This window comes from Protopterus annectens, chromosome 9.part0 (genome assembly GCF_019279795.1).
Source record: "Protopterus annectens isolate FY-2018-M chromosome 9.part0, PAN1.0, whole genome shotgun sequence".
NCBI classification, from domain to species: domain Eukaryota; kingdom Metazoa; phylum Chordata; order Ceratodontiformes; family Protopteridae; genus Protopterus; species Protopterus annectens.
Genome location: NC_056743.1, coordinates 611716767 through 611740968, shown reverse-complemented (window position 1 = coordinate 611740968; position 24202 = coordinate 611716767). Strand labels below are relative to the sequence as shown.

Genomic DNA, 24202 nt, shown 5'->3' with positions numbered 1-24202 from the left:
AATAGCATCTGCTGATTAGTTACAAACACACCTCTTTGTGATCATCACTTTTTCACAAATGGCTACCCATAAAACAAAGATCTAACCTGTTTTTGGGATCCCATTTCTTCAATCTACTACAATTCCACACATTTACTTCCCTTGCAGCTAGACTTCATGAAAAGACTCCTCATAGGTTCCTAGGTTCCTAGGAGATTATTAGGCCAACAGCTTAAGGGCTCTTACAAGCCTAGACAATATAACCATATTTTTACTCAATATATGGCCCCTAGGGGCAAGAATATGGAATGGATTTGTGCCTGTGCATTGAGTAGCTTACAGATTGCCTCTGTCTGCAAGGGACACAGGCACTACCCCAGGTGAGAATTTGTGATTCCCTATTCATTGATCCAAACTGCATTTGAAGAGTGCCAAGGAAGGGCTCTGCTTAATGTGAATAGGACGCCTGTTCCAAAGAAGGTTCAACCTCTGAGACACATATCTGTCTCTCCAGCATGTTTTGCTTGGGTCACTGACTAAGTCTATATCCCTAAATCAGGTGACCCTTGTGCTCTTTGACTTGTGGATGTGTAGCAGCTCCATCAGGGCTAGATTTGTGAGGGCTTTGTAGGTCAGGCATAGGTCACCCCTTAATAATCAGTAATCAGTAGCAGACAGAGTAAAGGTATAGGGATTTTAGTCTATCCACCTAGTTCATGTTATTTACAGCCTGTATTTTCTTTGTGAGGAACCTCTGAGGTCACCCAGGCTGCTGTAAGTGCCTAGTCAAGTGCATGCCAAATGGCACACTCTAGTCGATTATTGGTATAATGAGGGTTGAGTAGAGTGGGACTACAATTTCCTTGGATGTGGATGCCATACCTTTGCTTATAAGTTGTGCCAAATAAAAGGACTTCATCATCACTATGGACATGTGGCAGTCAAAGTTCAGGCTACTATCTATCTGTGTACCTAGATCTCTCACCTCTGAGTCCACTCTAAGGGGAGTGCTACTGATGTTGTAATTTGCAGGGGCGTTTGACTTCCCAAAGGTTATGATAGTGCATTTTTTTGCATTTAGTTTTAGGCCATGGTTCTGGGACCAATCATTTGTTTGATCTAGACCCTCCTAGAAGATAATCTACATCACTGGGTGATTCAGTGATTGCCCCCAGCTTGCAGTTATTGGCAACATTTGTCATCCAGCTGCCTTCCACATTTACCTTGACTTCGGAGAAGTATATTCCAGAAAGAACTGGTCAGAGTATTGAGCTCTGTGGCACACCACTAGTAACTGGCCTCTTGCTGGATCTGGATTCACTCACTTTAATCATATGTGTCCTGTGTATAAGCCAATTGGCTATCCATCTGGTGGCATAAGGATTTATGCCCAATTTTGTGAGTTCATTTATAATACCTGAGTAGGAAATTGTGTCAACTGCATTGGCCAAGTCAAAGTAGGCAGTATGTACTGTTTTACCCTCATCCATGGCCTTAGTAACTTTCTCAAAGAAATACACAAGATTCAGTAGGCATGTCCTGCTCTTGACAATGCCAAATTGGGTCAGGTCAGTGTTTGGAGGTCTACTATATCATTATTTATCTTGTACATGATTATTCTTTCTATGGCCTGACATATAAGACCAGTCAAAATTATGGGTCTGTAATTTCCTGGGTCAGTAGATGGTCCCCATTTATGCAGAGGGATGACTGTTGCTGTCCTCCACTCTATTGGGACAAACCCATTCCAGAGGCTGTAGTTAACTACTCTTAATGGGCCTGATAAGTCCTTATTTAAGTTGTTTAAGAGGTAACCTGGTATATTGTCAGGCCTCACTGAAGCTGTGTTTTTTGCTTCAGAGTGCACAACGGCAAGCTGCTCTTTGGTGATAATTGGACGGGGAGTGGTGGAGGGTATTTTTGGGGGGAGAACTGGAGTGATGAGGAGGTGAAATTTTAACTGAATTTGTTGTCCAGCAAATTTGCTGAGTCTTATGACTGAGTATAGATGATGCCATCTACAAATAATTCTGCACAATGTTGGGTGTTGCCCTTAAGATTGCAGATATAAGTTAAAAATGCCTTATAGTTATCCTGAGATTTGGAGGTTATTTTTACCTTAAAATACTCTTCCAATGATTTGATTAATACCCTCATACACTTGTTTAGACTAATGAGGACTTATTTCTCTGTTGTGCATATTCCCTCTTACTTGTTGACAGGATTTTTTGTTTTGTTGTACAACCTGTTAATACTAGGAGTCCACCATAATGGCTTGTTTTTGCGGTTTGACCTGGGTTTATTTTCATGTGGTATTCCATTTTTATACAGTTGCTTAGATGGTCATAGAGGGCTTTTGTGTTTGCCTCTGCATAGACTTTTGTGTTTTCTGGCTCTGGTGGAGCTTGAAAACTAGGTATGCCATCCTTTAATAGGGGTAATTTACTTTAGAGACGTTCTTAAAGTTTTTGGGGTTAGGTGGGGGGAGGACTAGTTTTACCTTTATTTCAAGGTAGACTGCTTTGTGATCTGATCTTACTAGTGAGGACATGACACTGGGGAGTGGGATGGGTGCTGCAGCACTCTCCCATATTTGTGAGTACCAGATCTAGGATATTTGTTCTCCTAGTGAGAGAGCAGACTAGCTGCTCCAGGACATTTGAATTTGAAAAGTCATGAAATCTTTGGGCCTGCATGTTAGTGGTTGTGTATGCCTTGCAATTAACAGAGGGGAAGTTAAAATCACCCATGAGTATGTTATTGGGCTGGATGTTGAATGATTCTAGTAGCTTCAGATATGATGTATGGGTTTCCTGGCTCATAGTGGGGGACCTGTAGCTAGCAAAAATATGGCAATGGATTTCCCCCATGGCTATTTGGACATGGAGTAGCTCCAGCATGTCATGTTGTTTGACCAGCCCTGATGTGTGAATATCCTTTATGTAGACAGATACACTTATACCTTTAGCTCTTTTATGTTTAGTGGGTGGTCAGAATGTCTGAAAGGCATTACAGCCATGCACTGTCTTAGTACTGTCTGGCTTTGAAGCATGTTTCAGTGACTGCACAGATGTCAGCCTTCTCCAAGGTGAGGAGAGCTTCTTGGGACTGCAGTTTCTTGCTGAGGCTCCTAGCACTGAGCAGTAACCTCTTTAGCTTGTCGTGAGTAGCTTTTCTTATGTTTAAGGTTTATCTGTTAAGCAATGCCTAAAAAAGGCACTATGGGGTGAATAATGTTTTGGCCAATATCAGAAAGCCTAGAGGTGATAGTTGAAGACCATCCCTGGCAAAGCAGTGTGGCCTATCAGCCATGTCTTCCCAGGCTAGCAAATACTGGACCTGTTTGGAATGTCACCAGCATCTAAGCCAATTGTTAAAGTTGATCATTTTCTCCTGGTACTGTGGCATCATTCTTGGAGACAGTGGAATGCTGCTCAATGCTAGGTTCATACCTGCCTGTGACACATATTCTGAGAGCTCAGTCATGTCTCGCTTCATATAGTCCAATGAGGTACATCTCAGGTCATTCATACCCACATGGACCATGACTAAGTTATACTGGTATGTAGGGCTGAATGACCTGATTGCTTGTGTGATCTGGCAAATCCTGGCCACTGACAGGAAACTAACTGTAACCTTCTCCTTGCCCAGCCTGGTAAAAGGGACATCAGTGTATCTCACAATGGAGTCTCCTGTGACCATAATATCTGGTCGTTAAATGTTTCACCTAATGAGCTTGGCAGTTTAGGCACAATGAGATGTGGCTTTATGTGTCGTGATGGGAATTGTCTTGTTTGTGTACAGCCAGAGTTTCCAAGGACTGTGCCTGAAAGGCATTTGAAGTCTGGTAAGGTACATGTGAGCACCATCACATATGTGGGTCTATGTTTGTGGCCCTTTTTGTGTGTGGTGAGTGACGTGTGTGAGTTGCTGACAACCTGTCTGTTGCTTTTTGTATCTGTATGTGAGAGTCTAGCCTCCAATGTCAATATGTAACTACATGTCTCACAAACTGTATTTGCCTGTTCAAGAATTAAATAGTTGTCAGTACATATAAGGCAATTGTTACATTGCCTCAGGATACCCATGTCCATCACGTTTGATGCAGAGATAGCAGGGAAGTGCCCATCCATGATTACAAGTTTTAATATGTACTGGAAAGGATAGGAGTGGAGAGTGTTTGTAAACAAATGAGGTAAGTGCACTTATGTGACACAATCTGCAGCTAACCTAACTAGTGATTCTGCCCAGCACCAAATCAGATGCTGTCTGAGCAGCAATAGTCCTGGGTGCTATAATAAGGTAACAAGCACAGTAAACTTTCAGAGTAATGAAAATAAGCAATATTTTCAGATGTTTGCATCTGTACAGGGCACTGGAACAGCAAACAGCTTCATGCAAATATGCCAAATTTATACCAGCACTGGAAATACAGAGAACTGACTGAGCATACTGGACAATATGACAACTACTCTTGGAGCCCTTGTGTGTGCTTCCCAGCTCAGATAGACCAGATAAACACCTACTGCCACTAGATGAATAATCCCACTCCTCCCAATATAAAAGCACAGTAAAGGAGTGTTGGGAGTGAAATGCTACAACAAATAAATTTAAAGATACAGATACAGCAGTGTACTTTAAACAGCTTATAGAAGTGTGATTATTCAATAAAAGTACTTTGCTAAGTAGAAATGAGCTGAGCCACTCAATTGTACAGAATTTAAACGGCACTAAAAACAAGATAAGCTGATTAATAAGTCCTCCAGCCAATACAACTACATGCAGAAATCTCAAGTGTTTCCCCAATCTAAACAGACCAGGCTACCACCTGCTGCCATTAGATACAAAATCCACCAACTTCTTGATGTAAAAACACAGATATGTGCTTGCTAGAGTGTAAGAATACACTACTTTATCCAACAGCTAGCTAGATAATAAATTCAGAGAAATTAAATCAGTAGGACAGACAATGACAGGAAGAATGCACTTTTTTTCCCCAAAATAAGCACAAGAAAAGGCAAATAAATACTTCAAGATATCAACAGCAGTGTAGAAATGATGGGGCTTTTAAAGCTCAATTTTCAGTAAGGCTGGGCAGCTTAAGTCACCAGGTTTAAAAAAAACAGATCAAGAACTGGGAGGCCTGGTGGGAAAATAAATAGCATGGAATCACCAGCAGGTGGAGTTATGCAGGCTTGTAGTCTTGTTGAAAAACATAAAGACTCAGAAATTCATTGTGCATTTAAGTAACACTAAAGAAACAATTTAACCAATGAAAAAAATACATGTTAAATGTGCAGCTTAGATAATTTAAGTACATATCTTTCACATAGGACAAAAACACCAGGCCAAACAGATTTCTTAAAACAGAAAACAAAATGGAGCAGGTAAAACAGAAAGCAGCTCTATCAGTTTAAGCAACTCACAGACAAAAAATATAGGCATACTTTCCTCACTCAGCAGGGAATCACCAGCAGTGCTTGTAGTTATGCAGGCTTGCAGTCTTGTCAGAAAAGACCTGAAACACTGCTCGCAAGCCATAACAACTCTTCTTAAGTTACCAACCAAACTCGCCTGCACTGCACATGTTTTCTCCTTCCAAGCACCTTATCTTTGGCTAGCGCTCCTCATCAAGCATAAAGGAAATCAACACTTACTCCAAATTCAGACAATAACTCAAAAAACACTTCTTCATCCAAGCCAAATACTCCTGCTTCAACACAGGACATATCACCTAACCTATCTCCTTTGCAAGTCTCTTCTCTTCTCTCAAGATTTATTGAAGACTGACCGACTTTAAAAACTACTGTACGTACTGTGCATTACATTCTACTTGATTGTACATTACACTGTGCTTGTTCAAAAGAATGTATATGTGCAGCTTTTTTATTTTTAATTATTTTGAACTACTGTCTTATTGCTCACATGTCTGTATTTTTCTTTTGAGATGTTTTGTATGTCACCCAGGCTGAGCCTGAAATTGGTCAATATCAATCGATGCACTACCACAGTAACCAAATATAAATACATACATAACTAAATAAATAAATACATAAATAAAGACAATAATCATATAATCTCTTTAAAATATATACCAAGTGAAATGCAAGCAAATCAAATATTTTCTAAAACACCTACTCTACAGTGATAATGGTTATGGCATGTGCATAAAGGCACTTTAGACGGTTCTCACAAATTATTTCTTTCCATTGTCTAAAAGCACATTTTTGACCTGGAAGCAGGAAAAAATGTGGAAGTAGAAGGAGAGGAATGGAATGGATGAGAAAAACAATGCTATACAATACATACAGTACAAAAGGTAAGAGGGGAACCTGCAGATGCTCGTGAAAGAAAAGACACTGATTGTAAAAAATCACGGAAACATAGAAAGTTGAAAGCGGAGACATGGAAATATCTGGGTAAAAAGGATACAGCAAGTATGAAGAGATTTTGCCTGAGGAAGGTGAGGCAATCTATATAACAGAAGAGATCATGGGTGATATCAGACAGAGGAGTAGAGTGGGGGGAGAGCAGACATAGTCACTGGCAGATGAAGAGGTTCAAGTGAAAAGAAAGGCAGACAGAATAAAAAGACGAAATGATACATTTTATGGTTATATGCCAGCAATTACCCAATAAACTGAAGGGGAGGTTAGAGTCCAGTGTAATGATAGGGCAGTGTTCATATTCCCAGTCTGTACCCCACAGCAAGTTTGTGACAGTGAGGAAAAGAGTGCATTCAGACAGCAGTTGTAGGGCCTACTAGATAAAGCAGGACAACATGAATTGGTGTTGAAAATGGGCTATCTCAATGCACATATCAGGACAGACAGAACAGAATATGAGGACTGCCTGGGTCCTCTTGGGTGGGGCAACAGGAATAAGGAAAGACAGGCCATTCTAGGTTTCTGTCTGGCAAATGGCTTGATGATGACCAACACATGGTTCAGAAAGAGAGACAGTCACAAGATCACATACAATCATGGCCAGCATACAACTCAAGTAGACTTCACACGACTAAAGAATGGATAGTGGGGTAAAATCAATGATTGCAAAGTGATCCCAAGTGAAAGATGGTCCACAGTATAAACCACTGACTGCCAAAATCAACTGCATGCAGTGGTCACTGAAGGCTCTATAGTCAACAGAAACCAAGTGAAAGTCCTAGCAGTTGACTGCAGAGAAAGCACAACAATTCAAGAAATGACTCCTGGGTGTACCACCTCAAGAAGAAGAAAAGGAAATAGGTAGAGTTGAAGAAGAATGGCAACACCTCAAAACAGCATGAGTGAGGACTACAGAGCAGATATGCAACTGAGCCAAATATGGAAATAAGGTACAAAAGAAAAGCTGGTGGTGGAATACAGAAGTCCAGGAAGTCATCAAAAGAAAAAAGGAAGGCAGGAAAAAGTGGGAGATAGAAAAGACGGACCAAGCAAGGAAGAAATACTGGTTGGCTAACAAAGAGGCTAAGACAGGAGTTGTAGTAGCAAAGAACAAGGAATCAGAGGCACTCTGCCAGCTTCTGTTAAGTGACTCAACACAAAGAAACTGTATCAGAATGCAAGCAAAGACAAAAAGAGAAGAGAGAGGCAGGCACCTTCCTTCCGATGCTGGCAACAACCTGCTCACCAGTCCACAGGACATCAAAGGCAGATGGAATGCATACTTCCAGCATCTCTTCTATCTAACTGATAGAGATGTTGGATAAGACAGATAAAACAGGAAAATGGATCCTGAGGGTACTATGGAAAAGAAAAAAAGATCCAGCTGAAATAGAATATAGAATACTAAGTACACTGTTCCTAGAACAAAGAGGACAGTCAGACAGTTTGAGCAGCACTGGTGTCAAACTCCTCAACACTGCATCACACTGCATGAAAGTGTGACTGATATATTAATTCACAGAGTACAAAGAGAAATTAAGATGGGAGATGAGCAGATTCAGTTCAGTTTCATTATGCAAGCAACTGAAACTGATTGATGTTTGCAGTGAGACTTGAGAATGAGCTAACCTGAGGAATGGCTGGTGATAGACTACATTAGCAAACAGGTCAGAGAGGCAGATCAGTTGCTGTGCTGTATCCAGACAAAGTGCCAGGTAGACTAGACTCTGAGCAAAGAACTCAGCAGGAGGATAGAGAGAGAAAATTGCAAAAAAACTGGCACATGGATGATAGAGAAGATAGAGATAAGAGTAATAAATATTCATGGCAAACAATACAAACCAGGCTGTAAAGTGCAATTTTAGAACTAATGCAATAAAGCCTTCATCATTTCTGTGACAAGAACTAAAATCAAGAAAAAACACATTAGTGGGCATAACCAATTAAACTATCATAGAATAAATCTAATCATTCTCACCTTGGTATAGAGGTAAACAGATGAAACAATATCTACAGTTTTTATTTATTACTATTTATATATACATACATTTGGTATATTTATATTTATATATATATATATATTTATATATATATATATATATATATATATACACACACACACACACACACACACACACATACACACACACACACACACACACACACACACACACACACACACACACACACACACACACACACACACACATATATCTTTATTTATTTCACATTATGTGAATGAATCTCAGGTTACAGAACGGAAAAGCTAAATCTTTTTTATCTTTATTAAATGTCCTATATTTTATGATAGTTTTCAGTTCTGTGGCTATCATCTTCTTCATTTACTCAAGGATACAAACCATTATTAGTTGGTTCGAGTTGTTGCAGGCCGACCTAACAGCAGTCTATTTTTGTGGTTTTGGGATTCTTCACATTGTACACCATGTAGTGTGGCTGCTTCTTTGACACTCATGCCTGACTGTCACAGGTCTTCTCTTGCACAATCTACCTACCCCCTTTGCTGGATGCCCTCATTTCCTCTTGCCTTCTTCCTGTCTGTCCCAAATCTTTTTTCACCATATTATTTTCAGCTTTTCTGCCCTCTTTGGCAACCTTTCTAAAATTGGAGCTACTTTGGCTTCTACCCTTATGTCCTTATTTCTTCATCTTTTCCACAGTGTGCATCCTATCACCCAACTCAGGCACTTCAACTCCATCATCTCTAGCTTCCTCAACTGCTCTGTCTTTCCCGAACAAGTTTCTGTACCATACAGTAGTACAGGTAAATGACAGACTCACCCCTCACCCATGGTCTGAAAGCATCAGTTTTCTGACTATAGATGTTATTGATCTGTTTACCTCTATACCAAGATCAGAAGGATTAGATTTATTCTTTGACAGTTTAATTGGTTGTTCTTTTCTTTCAGCCTAGGATATACAACTGTTAATGGACCTGATGGGCATAGCACTGGACAACAATTTAATTTTTTTTGAAGGGGAATATTTTAAACAGATTAAACAGATCAAAGGGGTGGCTATGGGAGTATGTGGCTATTCATTTTAATCAAGAATACACATTTTTTTAGTTGATTGCAGTGATTGCAGTCAGAGCTAGCAGCGCTTTGTGTTGTGGCTATTAGTGTCAAAGAAGGTTGCAGAGTGGCATTGAATAATGAAAGATGGTGACAGCTAACATGAAACCCCAGCCCCTATGTAGAAAATGGCAAACATGGGTTGGATGCTGCTGCTGATGATGATGATGGAGGGTACAAAAACAGCAGAAAAAGATAAGGACATATACTTGGAAAAGAAAACAGTGATTATAGGGGAGTGAACATTTCAAGAGGCAAGTCAAGGGATTCCTTAAGCTGGGGTAAACAGAAAGACCTACTTGTAAAATAAATATATTAAATGATTCTTTCAGCTTGCTCAGAACTATCTAAGGAATTATAAGATCCTAGAAGCAATGCTGCATAATGCAGACACTGTTAAGGTGTAAGAAGATGAGGTACTAAGAGTGACCTCCCAAATGTGAAGCTTTAATGGATAGGCCAGAAAACTCCTGTGTACAGGCACACATGTGGGATTAGAGAGAGGCATAGTATAAAAATCTGGGTGAAAGAGTAAGACAAAGTCAGGATAATTATTAAGAGCTAGGTAATCAGTGAGTTTTATGGAAAATATATGGATAGTATAAGGGGCAAGAAATGTGAGACTGAGGTGAAATAAAAAAAAAGATGAAGAAATTCTTATGGCTGAACAAAGTGAAGGTTGTCAGTGAGGTAATGCAAGAGAGGGGACATTATATAGAAGAAAGGAGAAAGGAAGGAATGAAGGGGGGAATATAAGAACAGCATGTAGATGCGGAGGGAAGGAGGGTAAAGGTGGGTAAAAAGGAATTTGACATTATTCAGAAGAGAGAAAAAAGAATGAGTAAGCTCTGCTAAAACTGTTTAGTGGAAGGTCAAAGAAAGAGAGAGATGGAGGGATACACAACAAAGGATGGAGTGTGTGCGGTCTTAAGGTGAAGTGCTAAACAACATCATCATTTTGATATTAAGAAAGCAACCAAGGGAAAGGTAAGACATTTTGGAGGAGAAAAGAGTAGACTGGACAGGAAGTGTACTATATCAAAGGAGGGTGGATATGAAACTAGGTAATTTAAATGAGGACATACTAGCAGTCCTGAAGGGGTTGTCACAAACATCCCGAAGCATCTAGCTGTGGCAGTAGTAGAATATCTGAAAGAGGAGTTTAACAACAAAATGGCTTGTGGAAAAATACTACACAACTTGATGAATGTTTCAATAGTCCCACTATACAAAAACGGGTTTTCAGAATTAACACTAGAAATTACAGACATAACAAACTGACCATGCTAGTGGGGAAAAGTAGTGGGGAACATCTCAAGAGAAAAGGTTGGTGGTATTTATAAATGGCCACCATATCCAGAATATGATAAGGCCTTGTTTACAGACAGGATGTCCTCCTCATCTCACTTGATCCATTTCCCTATTTGGATCATGGAAGAAAAGGACATGGCCATTTCAGTATACAACGTAAATTGTCTATATTCCAGTGTACTGTTTACTTTCATCTCATGCCAAGCACTACTGAGTTAACTCATATTCACAAGACAGAGATGATCTATGCGTGGTTAAGTGTGTATAAAAGGGTCTAGAAGGGAGGATATAGTGGGTAATAGAGACCCTACTGGAAAGGCAAAATACTGAAAAGTACTGGTAAACTACAGTGGTCATCAATGGGCTTGGTGCCATTATAGCAACTTACTTTGACATAAAGACAGGGAACTACAGCAATAAATATGCATCACAAAGAAATGGACTGAAGTAAGGAATTTAATATAAATTAAAAAGTCTATGGAAGGATCTAGAAAAAAACTTTCAAAATGAGAGGAGAACTGCAGCTAAAATTCAGTGCTTCCATGTGACCTAAACATATCAACTTCCAGAAGTATATAAGCACTAAAACATGATAAAGGAAATAAAGGAAAGAAAAATATAATGCCAACCATTTCCCCTTTCTATAATATAATGCACAACAATGGTAGACAGTGTAGCTTGGGTTTTACATTATTCATCCTGCATATGCTTTGATTACTGCACACATAAATACACTGCTACAGCACACAGAAGTATAACAAGATTCTTAGCACGAGGACTTGCTATTAACTTGAATCATTATTTCCGAAGACAGCTGAGACAACAGTTTGTGTGCTTTTGACAGAGAACACATTTTCCAAAAAGATTCCTGTGAGCTATCCATAAATCCAATGGGAATGGCTCACAATGTTCTTTTTGTAACCAGAACAAAACAACAAAAAATGATGTAATTTCCTGTTGGGCTGTTTAGTACTGCATGCATGACTCTTGTCATGTATAAGGGGAATGCAGGTATTATGATCATAGATATGTGTGTGTGTGTGTGTGTGTGTGTGTGTGTGTGTGTGTGCGTGTAAATGCACACACACACACACACACACACACACACACACACACACACACACACACACACACACACACACACACACACTTGCATTTACTTAATTTTCATTAAAAAAGGATTGTAACGATACATAATCTGGGTCTTTTTCACATGCAAATGAGAACTTGGCTTACTTTGTTGAAGAGTTTCTCTAGGAAGATAATTTAGCTGTCCCGGGTTTTTTTCAAATTCATATTACACATGACAGATGGCACAGAGGTTTAAAGTTGTTATGCAAAGCATGACACAGGAATTGCAGAGTGATACAGGGTGGACAGGAAAGCACTAGAAGAGCTAATCAACCTCTGCTGGTACAGTTTCTTTCCCGCAGATCTCATTTGCCTACTGCATGAACTTGAGCAAGTCCCCTAACCAGACAGAGCTTGGGGCAATTGGGAATTGTACTACAATCCTAGCAACTGTCTATGAACTTTTCTCATTACATTGCCCCGACTGTCCTTTAATTACTCTGAAAACTATCCCAGAGATTCAATAAACTCAGTGTAGGCTTAGCGCGAAGCCTACAGAAAGTTTACATGTTAGGGCGATGTGCAGCAGTGCTAATTGCATATGCATATAGCGCATCGAGCTTACACAGATACAAGTGAGGTTTTATGGCCAGCAACAGTGTTGCTTGCCAGAAAACCATTTAAAGCAGCACAAACACATTCTGACATGCAGACAAGTTTACTTAAGGGCAACTGAGTTCTGTGAGATTGCATGTACAGCAACAATGAGTACAAGGGTTTAATTTAAGGCAATGATGCAGTACTAACGCATTATAGAGAAGTGTACTCATTGCACAGTGCAGTACAAACATGTTTTCTCTATACTGAAATAAAGTTTTGCTGGTTTTCAAAAAGGGTACATAGTTTGCCATTATTAATACAGTAGTTTGGGTAAGTGTGTGTATTGAAAAGGGCCACAGGCTTGAATGATAAGAATGAAGAAAGGGAAAAGGACAAACAAAACATGGTAATGTACACCAGAAAAGGGCATGTCAATGTACATGCACCCCAAAGAAAAGACAGCTGTAGCGTGAACAGTAATCACATATGTACATAATACAGTATGTACTATTATTTACACCTCCTGTGTGGGCATACTCATATCATCACACAGTTAGTGTATATTATGTAACTGTGACACAAGTTCACATATAAAATGGAGATGATGGCTTGTGATATAAACACCCTGACATGATCACTGGAGATGACATTTAGCAAGGATGGTATATACAATAGGGGGAATGTGCATATTGTGAAGATGTGCAAAATGAGTTACTTGAATATGAATGCAATGTCAACATAGGTCTCAACCTATAGGGTCACATAGCAACAAACTCGTGGACAATAGTAGACAGAAGCACGCATAATCAAGGACAATATCAGAATAACATTACCATTAATCTGCGTCATTGGCAGAAAATATGTGATTATGGGATATTATACATATTCTGCATGAACACACTTTTACAACTGTAATGATGTGTAATAATCTATAAGGGTAATCGAGCACACCATCATCAAAAATTAGAAGGGACACAGTTACACCTGTAGTTTAAATTATGAGCAATCCTGTCTAATTGAGAGCTTTGCATGACATATATATGCCACAATCTACACTTGCAGGAATTTAACTCATGCCATCAATGTTGTCAATGAGCTATGTATTTACTGGGTGCATCACAGGAAGACGTATCACACACGCATCTTATACAACACCTTGAAGGGATGTCTGCACTGTCATCTAATAATGGTTATGCATCATAAATAATAATAATAATCATGTCTGGCCAAAGAGATGTGTGTGAGCTCACTGTAGCAAAAGTGATACACTATACTAAATCATCCCTGGAAGATGTGTGGTGAAGGACTTGCAAAAGTGCAAATTGTACTCAATTATTGGCATGATGAGGGCTGAGAACAATGGGACTATAATGTCCTTTGATGTAGACAGCCTGCCCATACTCAGGAGTTGTGCTACATACAATACTGAAGAGGAAAGGGCCTAGTACAGAACTCTGAAATACAGACATGGTCACTGGACTCTAGCTAGAGGTGACTTATGCATCATATGTGTGCTCCATTTGTCTAACCACTTGGTTATGTAAATTTTTATTTATTTATTAGCATTTGTTTACCGAGATAGTCCACTGGGCCAAGGTGAGCCCATTTTCAATGGAGGCCCAGGGAGAAAAGCTCTGACATAGTATGAGTAATACACAGTACATATACAGAGTCATAGCCACAACATTATACATAGTTTTTAAAGTAAAATATTACATATAGCCAGCATAATACATATACAATACAACAACAACATAAAGAGGAGAGGAGAGCAGCCTTATCAGAGTTTCATACAATAATTCAGAGAAATACCAGCCCTTAGAGAAGTACAACAAGGCTCATAACAATAAATTTAACAGTAGAACCATTTGGAGTTAGGGAGAGCTAAGAGTGAGGTCTAAGTAAGATCTAGAATAGTATTATCAAGACAGTTTGTTGTGGCCAGAAGGCAGAGATAAGACTTAGGAAATGGTAGGATTATAGAAACACAGTATAGTAATATACAGACACAGTGTAAAGGTGAGAGCAGCTAAAGGTAAAGGATTGCTTTTGAGAGTAGATGTGGCAGGAGAGATATTTAGAATGGAAGAGAGTGTGGTTTGAGATATATAGTGCAGGGGAGAGAAGAGTCAGAGAAAGGAGGAGGAAGTTGAGGGGGTTCAAGTTATAGAAACTATGCCCTTAGTAAAGTTGCACTGCCAAAGTGAGGTAAGGTGTTGTTTTAGGGATTTCTTAAAGAGTGGGGCACTTCTGATTGACTGTATTGATGGTGCGAGGTTATTCCACAGTTCAACTACAGTGAAGAAGTAGCACATTTGTCGTGCTGCATGGGTTGGTTTCACTATATTTAGGATGAGTTGGTTAGTGGAACAGAGAGGTCTGTTTGGATGATACTGTGAGTAGGGAAAACAAGGAAGGGCAGTTAGATGGTTTATTTATAAATTTGTGTGCAGTGGTTAGTTGACAACATGACAGATGATGTGGTCGTTCTAGCCAGTTTATTTGGTGCAGAGATGAGCAGTGGTGAGACGAGTAACTAGCATTTGTTACAAATTTAGTGATTTTTATTGTAGCATGAGGCTAGCTTTGCTTTTGCTCTGAGGGAGGCTTAAATATTGGTCAGCAGAGGTGCACCATGCACCATAGAGAAGAGAGGGTAGTAGAAATGAAGAGGTGAGAGATAGTTTTGCAGAGAAGCTGAGAAAGTATTTTTGTCTATAGACAGACCCAATTTTTTGGTGTGTTTTTTTGATATTAGTTGGAATGTGCAAGTCAAAGGTCAGGTTTTCATAACAGTTTAGTAAATGGTACAACTTCAATTATTGTTCTGTTTTGGGCTTGGATGATGAAGTTTTCCTTGTCTAGTGGAGTGGATTTTTTGGGTAGAAAAATGACAAGTTTAGTTTTGTTGGGGTTTAGGGTGAGATGGCTGTAGGACCACCAGATTTCAGTAGTAGTGAGAGCATCTTGTATGAGTTGTTGCAGTTCAGGTGGTGATTTGGCAGCACAGATGATTGTGGAATCATCTGCGTATTGGATGACAGAACGCTGCTTAAGGGAAGAGTGAAAGTTGTTAGTAAAGATGCTGAACATAAGGGACCCTAATATGGAACCTTCAGAAACACAAGTAGCTGTGTTGAGGAAGGGAGAGAATGAGTTGTGCCATTTAGTTGATTGTTGCCTGATAGTGAGGTAGTTTGTGAACTACTCTAGAGAATGGGGTAAGATGCCAGTTTCAGACAGTTTAGTGAGTAGGACTGAGTGGGAGACAGTATCAATGGCTTTGGAGAAGTCTAGGAAAAGAGAGGAGACAATTTTTCCATCTTCTTGGGCTTGGTTAACTGTGTCAGTGAAAGATATGAGAGCTGTAGTGGTGCTATGGCCAGGTCGGACTCCATGTTGAGTGGGCAAAAGGATTTAATTGTTAAGTACATTGTGAAGAAGCTGGGAGTGGACACATTTTTCCAGGATCTTAGAGATGGGTGAGAGGATGGCAATGGGTCGGAAGTTGGAGATGTCTGTGTTAGTGCCTCCTTTATGTAGAGGCAGGATGTATGTCTTTTTCCAGATAGTGGTTATGTAGGATTCCTGAATAGATCTGTTAATAAGGATGCTGATAGGAAAGGCTATAGTATTTGTGGCAATTTGTAGAAACTCAGGAGGTAGGTTGTTTGGGGTGCTGGTGCAAGGTTTGAGTTTTGGAGCAGCTTTTTTATTATGTTGGTGAGAGAGAGAGAGTCTGGTAGAAGGGGGAGTAGGGGTATATTGTGGGGATGGGTTTGGGGGGAAGGTGGCAGTTAGATTTGGCAATAGTACTGATGAAACAGGAGTTAAAGAGTATAACTATTTCTGTGGGAGTTTTCTCAGGGTCTGGGCAAGGATTGTTGTTTGACCCTGGGCTTAGTAAGGAATTGATGGAGCTCCAGAACATTTTAGGGTTTTGTTTATGGAGGTTTTTTTAGGGTAAGGTAGTGGTCTTTTTTGTCTTTTATGACTAGCTGCTTTACTTGATTGCGGACTTGTTTGTATTTTGTCAGGTCAGAGCTGTTTTTGCTTTTTTGCCAGTGTTTCCATGCCTTGTCCCTTGTGTACATTAGCTGTTTAGCTAGTTTTGTGAGCCAGGCGAATGCAGTTAGTTTTTACCCTCCTAAGAATGAGTGGAGCTTGGTTATCTAGGACGTTGAGAAATGTAGTGTTAAAGAATTTAATGGCTTCACCTGGGGGGGATTTCAATGTGTTATAATTTATATGTTGTAGGTTGTCATTAAATGTGGTGGGGCAGAAATGGGATAGGTCTCTAATTTGTTTATAGTGATGTCTGCTAAGGAATGAGGTCATTTTTTTTTGAAATATGAAGGCTAGTAAGTGATCACTTATGGTGTTGGGGAGAGTTCCAATGGATGCAATCTTATCTGGGTCTGAGACCAATATCCAGTCTAGAATACAGCCACTGTTATTAGTTTTGTTTGTCTTAGTTATATAATTAATAAGTTGGGTGAAGGTATATAGGTTGATACTGGAAGTATGATGGCTGATGTCTACCCAACTGATACTGATGTCACCTAGGATTAAAGTTTCATTTTCTATATTTTTTGATGCCCATGACGGTGTTTCCTCTAGTATAGGTATATCATTCCCAGGAGGCATGTATAATACAATAATGTAGATGTTTTTGCATGAGTATATTCTAAGGAAGGAAACTATTATTTCAGCTGAGGAGAATTGTGGGATAGGCTTATTCTATGATATAATGGAGAAATTGTTAGCATATAGTAGAGAGACTCCTCCACCCCAGGCCTATCTTTAATATAGGGCTTTAGCTATGTCTCAGTGCCAGCTATGATGTCAGGTTTGTTGTGTGCTAGCCAGTATTGGAATTTTGGTATTTTGTTCCAGAGACTTTAGAAGTTAATGCTTGTAATGTTTAATGATTTATAGGAATTGGGGGGTGGGAATGCTTGGTTTAGGTATGGGTTGGGGTGTATGTCTCCACACTGGGAGAGCTTAGAGTCTGTGGTTGGGTAAGAATTGAGTTCCTTTTTTCTCTTTGCTTTTGGTTGATAATTTTGCAATAAGGTTGTGTTGTTCCTGGTGTAGTGTTTAAAGGGTGTGGTAAAAAATTGTATTCTTGAACATTATATTAGGTCTGTGGTATAAAGGGTAGGGATATGTTAGAGAAGCTAGTAAGTGATGGAGTGTTATGGGCAGTAGATGCTGTATGATGGTAGATGGAATAGGTATAATGGAGGGAAGTTATTTGTAGTAGGTGGAAGAAGGCGATAGACAGGATGAGGAGTGAGGTGTTAGAGATTAGAGACATAGTGTAGGAGTGGGAGCAAGGATGTGCAGTAGTTTTGGCAGAGTCTTAAAGAGTTAAGGATGCTAGAGGGAGATGTAGGTAATAACTACAGTTTTAGAATTAGAGGTAGTGGTAGCATAGTATGAAATGGGAAATTAGTATGAGGATGAAAAGTGTAAATTAATGAATGTGCTCATGGAGTGAGTGTAAATGGTTTATGTGTGTTTGATTAGTGAGGTGTTGGGATGGGTGGTGCTTGGGTTAGAATAAATCTAATTGATATGGGGGTGTGTAGGAATGGGGGTAGGATAGGGGAGTGGAGGGAGCCTGAGCAGCCCAAGGGCAAACAGAGCCAGTTGAGCCAGGACTCAGAGCAGACATCAAGGAAATAAAAACAATCAGTTGTTTCAGCTACTCGGGTAAGGGTACTTTGACTAATTGTTTAGTTTCAAATCTTTACAGGTTGGATTAAATACAATTGAATGAAGCAAGAAGTGGGGAGGGAAGTGGGCCCCATAGTGTGCATGCATCTAGTTCACAAAGTGGAGCTTGAAACTTTAATGTGAACATATATTACAATCATGACCTATACTGCAGGCTGTTCTCTTAGTTCTCTGGATTTTTATTTTTAAATGCAGTGGGATTTGGTATTGCAGCTATCAAGCATTCTGGGGGGACAGTCAGGCAGTCACTTCTGGATGGTTGAGGATGCATGACCGTATAAATGAGCTGCAAATGAAAAAAGAGAGATATTTGATAGAGGAAGTGATGCAGGGGGGGATAAGTGGAAGAAGATTATGAAATTTCATCAAGAGAATCAGGAGGCTGATGCAGGCAGGAAACTAATAAGTTGTGGAGACCAGAAGGGCTGTATTACTTTTAACAGTAGAATTCTTAGCTGGTTAAGAGAATAATAATATAGGCTAGTAGAAACTACAAATATCTACATTAGATTCCTCTCTTTGGTTAACAGCAGTAAAGTTATTCAGGCAGCTAGTACAGTCAGACTTGTAAAATTGAACAAATTAAGCAGGAAAAGCACATAAAAATGCATTATATTCAAAGCAACTGGTTGTAGTACAATTGGACCAATATGCAGGAAAAACACATTGAAATGCTTTACATTCAGAGCAGCTAGCGGTATCTCATTCCATTGCACAGTTACAAGCCACCATAACAGACTGAATAACAAGTGTATTAATGAAAAATAACATCTAAAACTTGCTTTATGCCTTAATTTAACTAGCGACTGGAGCCTTGCATAGACTTGTTGGTACGTGTGGACAATAGTAAAGAGACAGAGGCCTGAAGTTTATGAGATTAAGGCTAGACTATGTGCAGTTCTAGAAAGGAAGTAGTAAGTAAGCATAGCAGAATGTGCTAACAACAATTTGGAGGTAATCATGCAGACAGTATTCACAATTAAGCAAAGAACTGGACATCTAAGCTGCAGTTAGCTATATTATAGCATGCATATGATAAACACAGAGAGCAATAGCATTGGATCATACAACAGTAATTAATATAGTGTAGCATTAGTTGACTGAAAGTCTCATATTCACATATAATCACTTTCTGGCTGAGAATAATAGCTTTCAAAACTTACTTTTGAGGCAAACACACTACTGGGGGATGCCACAGACAGCTGCCATTCTGTTGTTTTATTTAAAAATTGCACCATTAGGGAAATTGGAATATAAAGCCTCCATTTGAACATCAGAAGGGGGGAGCAATAATAGACTGGCAGGAACTCAAAGAGATGCAGTTGGTTACAAGACTAAGAAGGACTGTCTGTAACCAGGACTCAGAGCAGACAGTGAAAACACAAAAAAAAGTTGCTTCAGCTACTCAGGTCAGTATATTAGAGCCCTCAATGTTTTAAAACAAAGTTAAACAGAATAGCAAGCCAGCACTGTGAGAATCCACCAAACACTTTATTAACACTACCGAGTTCACACGTTTCGTCTAAAAAAGACTTAATCAGAAATATACCCATTAACAAAGACCTTTTGCTTATATACACCAATCATAAACCTTGCCTAATTAATCAGTAAGTGATGTAAAAACATCCTCAATAGTAAAATGTACTACACAGTTTGTTGTAAAGCATAATTTATAAAGCATTTTAAACTAAGCCCTAAGAGTTCCATAAAAAATCAACCCATATCTATCTAAATGATCACTTATAAGGTACATAATACTTTGTAAACTTCTGAAATTCATTAAAATGGATAAACACATACAGACATTAAAAATATATGACACACTCAAAAGTTGACTGCAGTGAGACTATAATTCCTACCTAACTATTTACAGAACACAGTACTTAACACAAGAGAAAACACACAAGTCTGGCTTTCACACTATCGGACAGCACTATATAGCTGATGACATCAGCAGTGTCTGGTGAGATGAAAATGTTAGCAGGGGTGTCTCACATGCTGTTTGAAAATTGTCTGTAAAATGTGGACTAAATGAACACACACACCAGCTGACTGCAGTGAGACTAGAAGCCCTACTTAACTATCTACAGAACACAGTACTTAACAAAAGTGCCACATTACGTCTGACTTTCATAATGACAGACAACAATTTATAGTTATGATATCAGCAGTGTACAGTGAGTAGGTGGTAGTAAGAGTGTTTCACATGCTGTTCTAAAATGGTTTTTAGAAGGTGAATTAACAGAATACATACACACACCGGTTGACTGCAGTTAGACTAGAACTCCCCCTATCTACAGAGCACAGTACTTAACATAAGCACCACAGCACAGGTATGGATTTAATATTGTCACACAATTTATAGCTGATGACATCATCATTGTATATTTTGGAGAGGATGTTGGGTGGCATGTATGAAATGGCTGCATAGGCACATACAACTGTTAAAATATATGTTTTGCATGGGACTGGATTGCTGCCGGTAGGTTACAGACTAATGCACTTCTGACTACATGCACGCACACACATACATACACGCACACACATGCAGAAGTTGACTGCAGTGAAATTAGATTCCCCATCTAACTAGTTACAGAAGCTAGAGAACTCAGTACGTAATGCATGCACCACATCACAAGTCTTATTTCTTACACTACTGCTGGACAATTTTATAGTGGATGACATCATCCCTGTATGTTTGGGAGAAGATGTTGGGGGGACTGTATGAAATGGCTGTGTAGGCATGTACAAATGCCAATATATTTATTCTGCATGGGACTGGATTTATGAAAAGATACAGAATCATGTCCTGCTGACTATGCACACGCACTTACACATACATAGAGAGAGACACATAAAGTGGCTATTGTGGTAAGTTAACCCACATGAAAGTATTTTGTTCCCATCTGCAGAACAAAGTATTCAGTAACTGCACCATCCCTGAAGTATGCTTTTGCCTTGTCAAGCTGTTCTTTATAGATGATGCCATAATCATTATATGATGCTGGTAATATAGCCTGTTATGAGAGTGGTGTGCAAAGAGTGGGTTTGTATTTTCTGTTGTGTTTCCAATGTGCAGGTATAATTTAAAAGACAGCTTTTCAAACTAGCTGCAAAAAGCTGTCAAGAATGCATGTTGCAGAACTGAGACATATGGACCTGTTACTCAATGTGTTGTGTACATTTCACACTTACAGTCACACACATTTTGTTATCAGCATGGATGCAACTGTGTATCTATGTGTGTTCATATCCGTGATGAATTGATGTCCATATTAATACATGTATAAGACAATCTGAATCTCTATTGTAATTATAATACTTTACATGATGTAACAAATCATTTGTGCTATTTATTTTTGTAGTGTAGTTGACATTTGGGAGCTACTACTGACATTTCCATTTCAAGTGCAAGGGGACAGGGCACACATGAATCTGAGTAAATATGTGTCCAGTCAGTAACAAGTGCCTTCCCTTTGGTTATGTTTTTACATGGATTATAATGGGATGAAAACTAACTTGTCAGTAAACATAGTATACCAATCAGCTCTTTGCATAGCACAGAGCCGAGCAACTGGATTGTGTGATCGATGACAAAGTGTTTGCACATGCGAGATTCACGTTTAATGAATATCACTTAAACTTGAGAAGTAATTATGCATGTAATCTATGGTAGAAATAGCTGACAGACAATATGGTGTTCATACTGTAGTTTATGTTGGAAATGTGTCATGATGTCTTAACTTTCATGACATAAAGAACTATTGCTATTGCCTTTCCCATTTGCATGGAGTTAAGCGATGAGTAAACCCTGCCTCTGCTTAATTAGGAAAATACTAATAGTTATACTGGTTTGCCTTACTCCTCACAGACATGTTAAGCACAGAGGTGCAGCAGCTAGCACTTTGGACATTACTGAGTGTAATAAAACACCTGCTGCTTAGGTATATCTGTGGTAGCAGGTATAACAGCAGTGAGCTCATATTTTGAGCATAAATGATACAGGGTTTGAATCCAGCTCAATCTAATTTTTTTACCTATGCTTTCAAGATGGCATTACATAATTAAATGCAACAGGCAATGGCTACAGTGAAGTACTATATAAACACGAACATCAGTCAATTGACTTATGTCAGCAGTACACATATGGATTTGCATTGTTATACATTCATCGGTCTAAATAAATGCTACAATAAATATGCAATTTGAGTGCTTTTACTTTGATTTAACTGTGTATTTCTTTAGCGCTGCAAGTTTAAGCAGCATTGGGTGGAGGCACCGCACTGTGCCATAGGACATGAAGAGCCATTCACCCTCACTTGGCATTGGTACATGATGCCAAACTCTGCAGAAATGTAGAGGATAAAAAGTGAAGGGCTTCACTGGGGGCATTTCAGCCATGTGTGTGATGTGTGATTCTATTTTTTGACCAGATTAAAGGTGAGAAAAAGGGGTAGATAGGAAAGTGGTGAAAGGGGGGCAAGCAGGGGGAAGCAATATAGGAATATGCAAAAGGAATTAGGGAGAACCATAGCTATCCACTTCTTCAACAGTGTAAAATGAACATGTTTAGAATATTGGCTGAATTTGCACTGTCACCTCAACAAACATGGGTGACAGCATCACAATCATGTTCTATAGCCAACTGGACCAAATCAAGTGTAGTGAGCTCTATGTATGGGATGTTTTTTTTTTTTTTTTTGTGGGACAGGTGCCCATTTTTTTATTTTATTTCAGTAAGAGATAAATATTGGGTAAGGGATGTAGATATGTCAGTGTCAGGTAATTTGGGTAGCTGAGGAATCAGGTGCAGACAAACAAAACAATGACAGGGATGGGGAGGTACAAAAATGGTTGGGGGTCACCATCATTGGGGATAGTTAGGGGACATCAGAGGCCCATGCCTGCCAACCATGAGGACAGTGAGAATCTAGTCCTCACATTCAAAACTGTCATGTCCTTTTCCTCAGCTTGCTGTTAGAGTGGCTTGACATTTTTCACAGCATTCTAGTGAGCATCTTCTCCATACAGCTGAGGCATGCACTAATGGTACGACTTCACACACTATGTCTGGCAGCTCCTGGTGGGTGACAAAATCACCATCTCAATGATTACTCTTGTAGGGTACCACTGCATTAGATGCTGGGGTAAAGCTACCTGACGTTGAGGGCCCAGGTATTACAGGGGCTGCAGAAGTAGTACTGCCAGGTTGCATCCCAGATGTACTGGGAGTCAGTGCTGCAGCCTTTGGAGGGGTGGTAGGCTGAATTCAACTGGTTGGCCTATCTCTCTGTGCTTAAAATCATTTTGGCAGTTGTCAAAAACTGATGACATCAGAACACTGTGACCACAGATATAAAAATGAAAAAGAGAGATAAAGGGTGGAGTAAGAGACAATAAATTACTACACTATAAATACAATTTTACTTTTACATTAATTATACTTTTTAAAAAATACAAACTAGGACTGATAATTGTTCCAAGCAATTTTTGCAATATGCATATATTGCACATATGATTTTACAAATAATACAGCTGAAGTTAACAGCATGGCATTTATGCCACTTTTGTTGAAATTAATATTTAATTATTTTACTATGTATTTGTTATATGTGGAATTTGAAACCACAACATATGAATCATCTATTACAATTGACTACTAAAATTACCTTGAACTACAGAATGAAGCATGCATGCTTGATTTTTACAGTTAAGATATGTAGCTTAATTTGTTACTAAAGTATACAAGAGCAATACTTTTAATGCAATAATAATTATTCAGTGCTGCATACATACCCCCTGCTTCTCTTACTTTTCTAAACATTCAACATGGACATCCCTGCTTTCTGAAATCTCCTGGACAGCTGTAAAATAAGGAGGAGAGAAAAACAGAAGAGCATCATGCATACCAGTCTTGCTTAGCTCCAGCTCTAACTTTAATTTAAAGTATCTTTATCCATATACTGACACAACTGTGGGATGTCAGCAGTCCTAAACTCATCCAGCCACTGGTTGAGTTCT

The 24202-nt window shown here is 39.2% G+C and overlaps 1 protein-coding gene and 1 pseudogene across 1 annotated transcript in view; one reads left to right on the top strand and one right to left on the bottom strand.

Annotated features, from left to right (window-relative positions):
* The window catches only part of LOC122810548 (macrophage mannose receptor 1-like), a 195771-nt gene that overhangs the window by 66129 nt on the left and 105440 nt on the right, over positions 1-24202 (top strand). The window lies entirely within an intron of this gene.
* On the bottom strand, positions 11741-11899 carry LOC122812548 (annotated as a pseudogene).